This window comes from Pseudopodoces humilis, chromosome 25, assembly GCF_049639895.1.
Source record: "Pseudopodoces humilis isolate 2021_Gansu_Grassland_sample_001 chromosome 25, ASM4963989v1, whole genome shotgun sequence".
NCBI lineage: Eukaryota > Metazoa > Chordata > Aves > Passeriformes > Paridae > Pseudopodoces > Pseudopodoces humilis.
This window is the reverse complement of record NC_142224.1, coordinates 4,450,984-4,456,989: the sequence shown is the minus strand read 5'-3', so window position 1 is coordinate 4,456,989 and position 6,006 is coordinate 4,450,984. Positions and strand designations below refer to the sequence as shown.

The 6,006-nt window shown below is 57.1% G+C and overlaps 1 protein-coding gene across 1 annotated transcript in view; it reads left to right on the top strand.

The window, feature by feature from the left end:
* The first annotated feature begins 717 nt into the window (after positions 1-717).
* The window catches only part of GRIK4 (glutamate ionotropic receptor kainate type subunit 4), a 171,013-nt gene continuing 165,724 nt past the window's right edge, over positions 718-6,006 (top strand). Inside the window, exon 1 of the mRNA XM_014257316.2 lies at positions 718-740. The gene's annotated coding sequence lies outside the window, so the exon portion shown is untranslated. The remainder of the gene's footprint in view (positions 741-6,006) is intronic.

Below are 6,006 nucleotides of genomic sequence, written 5' to 3'. Positions count from 1 at the left end.
AATCCCAAAGCAGTTGAGGATTTGGGATGTGTGGGGAGCAAGCACAGCTTTCCCAAACCCAACTGTCCCAATCAGGGGCGTTTAGTCTGGGCTTAGGAAAGCTGGTCACTGTTGGAGCTCTAGTTCCAGTGGCACACTGGTCCTTGCCCTCCCTCCTCAGTCCCCTCCATCCCAGATTCCTGTGCTCCCTCCATCCTCAGTACCATCAAACCATAGAATGGGCTGAGCTGGAAGGGGCCCACCAGGATCATCCAGTGCAGCTCCTGGCCCTGCACAGACACTCCCAAATCCCACCCTGGGCATCGCTGTCCAGCCCCTCCTGGAGCTCTGGCAGCCTCGGGCCATTCCCATTCCCTGGGGAGCCTGGGCAGTGCCAGCACCCTCTGGGGGAAGAACCTTTCCCTGAGATCCATCCCAAACCTTACAGCTTCGTGCCCTGTCCTCTCTGCATCCCTCCATCCTTCGTGTCCTGTTTTCCCTGCACCCCTCCATCCTGCCTGGTCCTCTTTCCATCCTTAGCCTCCTGCTCTCCCTGCATCCCCTGATCCATTCCACACCCCTGCTCTCCCCGCATCCCTCCATCGCTCTCTGTCCCGCACCCCCGCTCTCTCCATCCCGGCCCTGCCCGCGGGGGGGCCCCTCCGCCGCCCGCCCCCTGCAGTTTCCCCGCCCGCCGCCGGGGGCCCGCGGCCGCCGGAGCCGGAGCGGGGCCGGAGCTCCGCGGGCAGAGCCCAGCCCAGGTAGGAGCCGCGGGCAGCCATGGGGGGATGCGGGGTGCAAGGGGGGATGGCGGCTGGGGCGGGGGGCGGGCACGGCTCCCCCGGGACCCCCGCGGGATGCTCGGCACAGCCGCCGAGCTCTGCTGCCGAGCCGCGGGGCCGGGAGCGCCCGGAGCCGCAGCCGCCGCCGCTCGCTGGCTGCCGGCGGCTGGCGGTGCCCCTGGCTGGCACTCAGTCCCCCCCTCCCCGGCCACATCCAGCCTTTCCCGGTCACATCCAGCCTTCCCCGGTCACATCCAGCCCTCCCCGTACGCAGCCGGTGCCCCCCGACCGTCTCCCGCACTCGCTGAAGGACTTTGGGAGCAGCCCTTTGCGGTGTTTTAGCGCACAGAGAGTTGAAAAATGCCACGCTCGGGCTTCTCAGCAGAGCTGAAGTTCACGGAGCGAGGGGAGGGGGGCACTCGGGGTGGCTCCAACTCGTGCGGATCGGCGGGGAGCGGCTCCGGGTTGCGGGAGCGTGCGGAGGGAAGGGATGCTCCCCGCGGGCTCGGGGGATGCTGCGCTCGCTGCCGGCGTGCCACGCTCGGAGGCGGCGAGGAAAACGCTCTTTAAACTCGTATTTGGCTCAGGCTTTGGATGGGAAGAAAAGGCTCGTTGTTCCGGAAGGCGTTTGTGCGGAGTTGTGCCGGGAGCGATCGGCGTTAGGATCGCTGAGGTGCTCGTTGTGTGCGCAGACGTGCGGGGCTGATGCTGACACACTCCCCTGATGAACCGGCAGCGCCGAGCCCGGGCGGTGTGCGGGGAAAACTCCACGCAGAAACCTCTTCCTAGGCCCAACTTTATCCCGGCTGATTTATGCCCAAACTCCGGTTTAGCTGCGGCTCGGGCCGGGGCTCTGCGTAGGTGCGAGATGCTGCGAGCGCTGCCCGGCTCTCGCCATCCATCGGGCTGGATTCTTTGAATTTATAGGATTGAGAGCCCGCGGTTGTGGCCCTGGGGGAGTTAATTGAACCCCCGTGGCTCTGGCTTTGTCGCCACACTCGTGTCCTCCGTGGGGAGGTGCTGCTGGTCGGAGCACCCAGCGCCTCCCCGGGGACCGGCCACAAGCGAGGGATGCTCAGGGACAGCCCAGCTCGCTCTGCCGCCGCATCCCGGCCGCTCTGCCGGGGCTCCAGCAGCCCCCACAGCACGGCAGAGCCCCCCAAGAGGAGCCAGCCCCTTTGTGTCGGCGAGGCAAGGCAGCCTTTCCTCCGGGCAGCGGCTCAGCAGCCACATCCCGGCTGGATGTGAGCGCTGCAGGCAGCGGGAGCAGAGCCCTCCCCGCCTCTCTGGGCAGCGAGTCGGGAGTCTACGGCATCGGAGAGAGCCAGGAGCATGCCCCAGGAGTCTCTGGCTCGGCTGAGGAGCTGACAGGACCGGCAGCTGCCTCTGCCGCCAGCTCCTGGGTGCTCAGCCGGGCGTGCTCGCAGGTAGGAGGGGGATGCGGCCGTGCTGGGGCTTCCCTGCCGTGCTCTGCTCGAGTCTTGTTTCACAGAGGGGGAGAAACCATCCGCAGTGAGGCTCCCACGGCGCCAAGGCGTGTTTAAAGTGTCTCCATGCGAGCCTGCTTCAGTATTGATGTGTCTGAAGCTGGGGATCTGAAGGGAACCATCTGCGTGGAGAAATCGATGGTGAGAGGCAGAACCTTCCCCTCTCGGTTTCCATTTCAGGGCTGGGCCTGATGAGCAGAGACAGAAGTTGGGAAAGTTGCTGTGTGGCTCTCTGTGGTTCGCAGGTGGTGCTTTCCCCTGCACCTGGCAGGAATTAACACCCTGGGAAGAGACATCTGGAATTTTGGGGAAGAGGGAGCTGCTGATGGGCTGTGCTGAGCAGAGAGTGGCAGAGCAGGAAAGGAGAATCCTCTTTTTTTAAAAATTTCCTTTAAATGCCCATTTCTCTTAGACCCTTTGTGATCTGGCTCATGTGTGGTGAGAACAGGCTGCCTGAGGAAGGTGAACCCCAAAATGAAGGGCTTTATCCCAAAATCTTGAAAAGATTGGTTCTAGATGGCTGATTTGGAGTAGCTGCCTCCAGTTTTGAGAGGCACAGAGATGCTGCCGCTGCAGGTTTCTTGCTGGAGGTTTCTTTTGCAAGCTGTGCAAGGAAAATCAGCCAAGGAGTCATCTGGGCTGGCAAAGGTCTGGATACCTCGGTGCCAAGGAGCACTCAGCAATCTGGGGGTGATTGGAGCAGGATTTGAGGGACCTGGGCTTCTGAGAGCTCATCAAAGGAGCAGCCAGGTGAGGTAGGGGCAGTGCTGCCTCCAGACTATCCTGAAAGCTTCACTGTGCCAGGAAATTTCATCTCCTCTGTGTGTGTGTGAGTGTGCTCACACTGATGTCTCTGCTCGATGGAAAAGCAGAGAGTGAACTTCCAACTCATCCAGGGGGATCCTCAGCTAAATCCTGGCTGATTGCATGGGAAATTCTGGTGGGAAAGTGCCTGGCTGTGATGTGGGACCTCTGTGTTCCATGTGGGATCAGATTCCTGCTGCTCCTGGAGGAACCTGTTGGTTTTCCATGTGAAACAGGGCCAGAGGAAAGGCTTGGCTGGAGGAGAAGCTGTTTTCACTGGGTGATGGCTGGGTGGGTGGAAGGAAAAGACTTTGGAGCCAGCAGAGGAAGGAGGAAAAGCAGGGGAGAGGAGAAGCAGATACATCCTTATGGTCAGACAGGCAGAGGAGAACGCTCTCCTCCAAGAAACTTCATTTTTTTGAAGGCAATTTAAGCTTTATTCTGGCTTTGCTCAGCATTCAGCATGTGCAGACAGTTGATGTCTTGCCCTTTTTAAAGGCTTGCTGATGTTCCTGAGGTGTGGATATTGATTTTCACTGACTTGGGGGAGAGATCTTCAGGGGCAGCTCTTGCTGGGGTCAGATTTTATTTATTTTTCATGCTTCTAGGAAGGCAGAAGGCAAGACAGAAGTTTTGCAAGCCTCCTCAGAAATGGTTTTTGTTCTGGGGCAAGAGGTTTCTAAGGCAGCGCATAAAAGACAACGAATCTGTTAAAACAAGGCACCTTTGCTGTGTGTGAACAGGAGGAACAGTGAAATTGTGGCTGAGCAGGATGAGAACAGCTTGGAGGGTGTTGCTTAGACCTGAGGGAGGAATCAGTGGGGTATCAGCAGCTCCATGAGGAAAAAATTGCCCAGAAAGGAGATTGTGGGATTGCTGGAGCTGTGCCTGTGCACAGGAGGCTGCAAACTCCACTTTGGCACCTCAGGACAGCCACTAATGCTGTCCTGGCTTTCCTGACAGGAAAAATGGGGGACTTGGAGAGATAAAAGAAGGTGTAAAACCTGTGAGGAGGTAATGGAGCGGTTTTAAGGATTCCCATCATAACTTCATTTATGGGATGGAGCTGGCAAGGACAGACTGTGGTGGTAACACACAGGGATTCTTCTCTTTGTCCCGGTGCCTCTGGAAAATTTGGTTTGTTAATGGACGTGGGACTTGGTGGTGATGAAGGAAGAGGAAAATGTGGTGAGGAGCAGATTGGAGAGCCCCAGAATGGTTTGGGTTGGAAGGGAGCTTAAAGCCCATCTCATTCCATGGACAGGGACATAAACCAGGATAATTTCCATGCTGGTGACAGGGGGTGGCTGCTGGGCAGGACAGAGCTGGCAGTGGCCACCTGAGGGGAATCAGCAGCTATTGGACTGTTCCAGAGTGGGGAGCAGACCCAAGGTGTTGCAAATCAGTAGATCTGAGGTGAAACAGGTGTAAACATAAAGGGGAGGACACCTCTTTCTTTGTTCTGTTCTCCTCCCTGGCCATTTCCAAGGCAGGAACCCCAGCGGGCAGAGGGAGCTGATGGATGCTGCAGGAATTTTTGCCGCTCTCTGCCTGTACAGAAACCAAACCTGAGGGAGAGCTGGGATATCAGGCAAGTGAGTTTTTTCTTCTGTGCCCGCTGGGAGTGCCTAATTATCCCTTCAATACTTGGATGGTCTATCCCTGGGGGTCAAATCACCACAGTTTATATGCAGAGGATGGCTGCTCAGTAGGGAAGCCGTCCTTCCTAAGGCTGAGGAAATAAGAGTTCAACTTCTTCCAATGGGCCTAATTTATTTGGATATTTCATTAAATCCACCCAAAAGAGACTATTTTAGGAAATAAATAGCAGAATGTGGGCAATAAATAGCTGTGGGATAAGGGGCAGAGTTCAGTGCTGGCTTTCCTAGTTAAGCTGCAGAAAATAGAAGTGTAATGGCCGAGTGCTGATGGGAGCGTAGATATGTGATTATGTGAGGGTTCCTCACACTGAGGCTGGGCTTATTTATTATCTTTAATGATTTGGAGGTGGAAATGGATCAGAGCTGGGTTAGGCAGAGTGAACATGCTAACAGGAAGGGGTTGCTTTTGCAAGAATGAAGAGGGAAAGCTGCGGGGTTGGAGCGTGCGGCGGTTCGGCCACTGCAGCAGCAGTTGGTGTAACTCCGATTTGAGCATGTGAAAAAAAGGGGAAACCTGAGTGAATCCTTCCCCAGTAACAAATCCTGGGTGATTCTGTGGGATTCTAGCAGGAGAATGTGCAGGGACACGAAGAGTTGGTGTGGTTTGTGTGCAGCTGAGGAGGTCCCAGGGCTGTGTGGATGAGCTGCAGGTGCTGGTGAGCCCCAGGAGATGCTCTGCTGGGGCAAACGGGGCTCTCTCCATCTCTGTGTGGCTCAGAGAGGGCTCTGCAGTGAATTCTGCTCTTCCCAAAGCCTCCCAGCTCAGGGTTTTGCTGCTGCTGGAGCAGGGGCTCTGGGTGTCTGGACTGTGCCAGCATCCCACTGGATTTGCTGCCTTGGAATCAGTCAAGGGGAACTTTGCAGAGCCCTGAGCTCCTGGTGGGGCCATGCCCTGGCTTTCCCGAGGGGGTAGATGGTGACTCAGGGATGGAGGAGCTGAGATAAGCCGTCCATCTCCAGGGCTGATTTCCCCCAGGTTTGTGGTGCCTCCATCCCGGAGCCCTGGGGATGTTCTGTGTTTGAAGCGCAGCCTTTGAAGAGTCCGTGGTGTCTCGGTGCTGGGAGGGGGATTGCAGAGCCCAGAGGGTTCTGTTTCTGCTGGACTGCACCTCCCTGAGCCAGCTCTCATCCCAACAACAATATTTATTCCTTGTACCCGCTGCATGTGAGCAGCTCTGTAACAAAATACCCACACAGCGCCTCACCTGCTGAGCCATCCAGCACCGGGGGATTTTCATCTCTGCTGAGGTCTCCTGCCTTCAAAGTCTGCAGAATTTATTTGCATCCTTCATG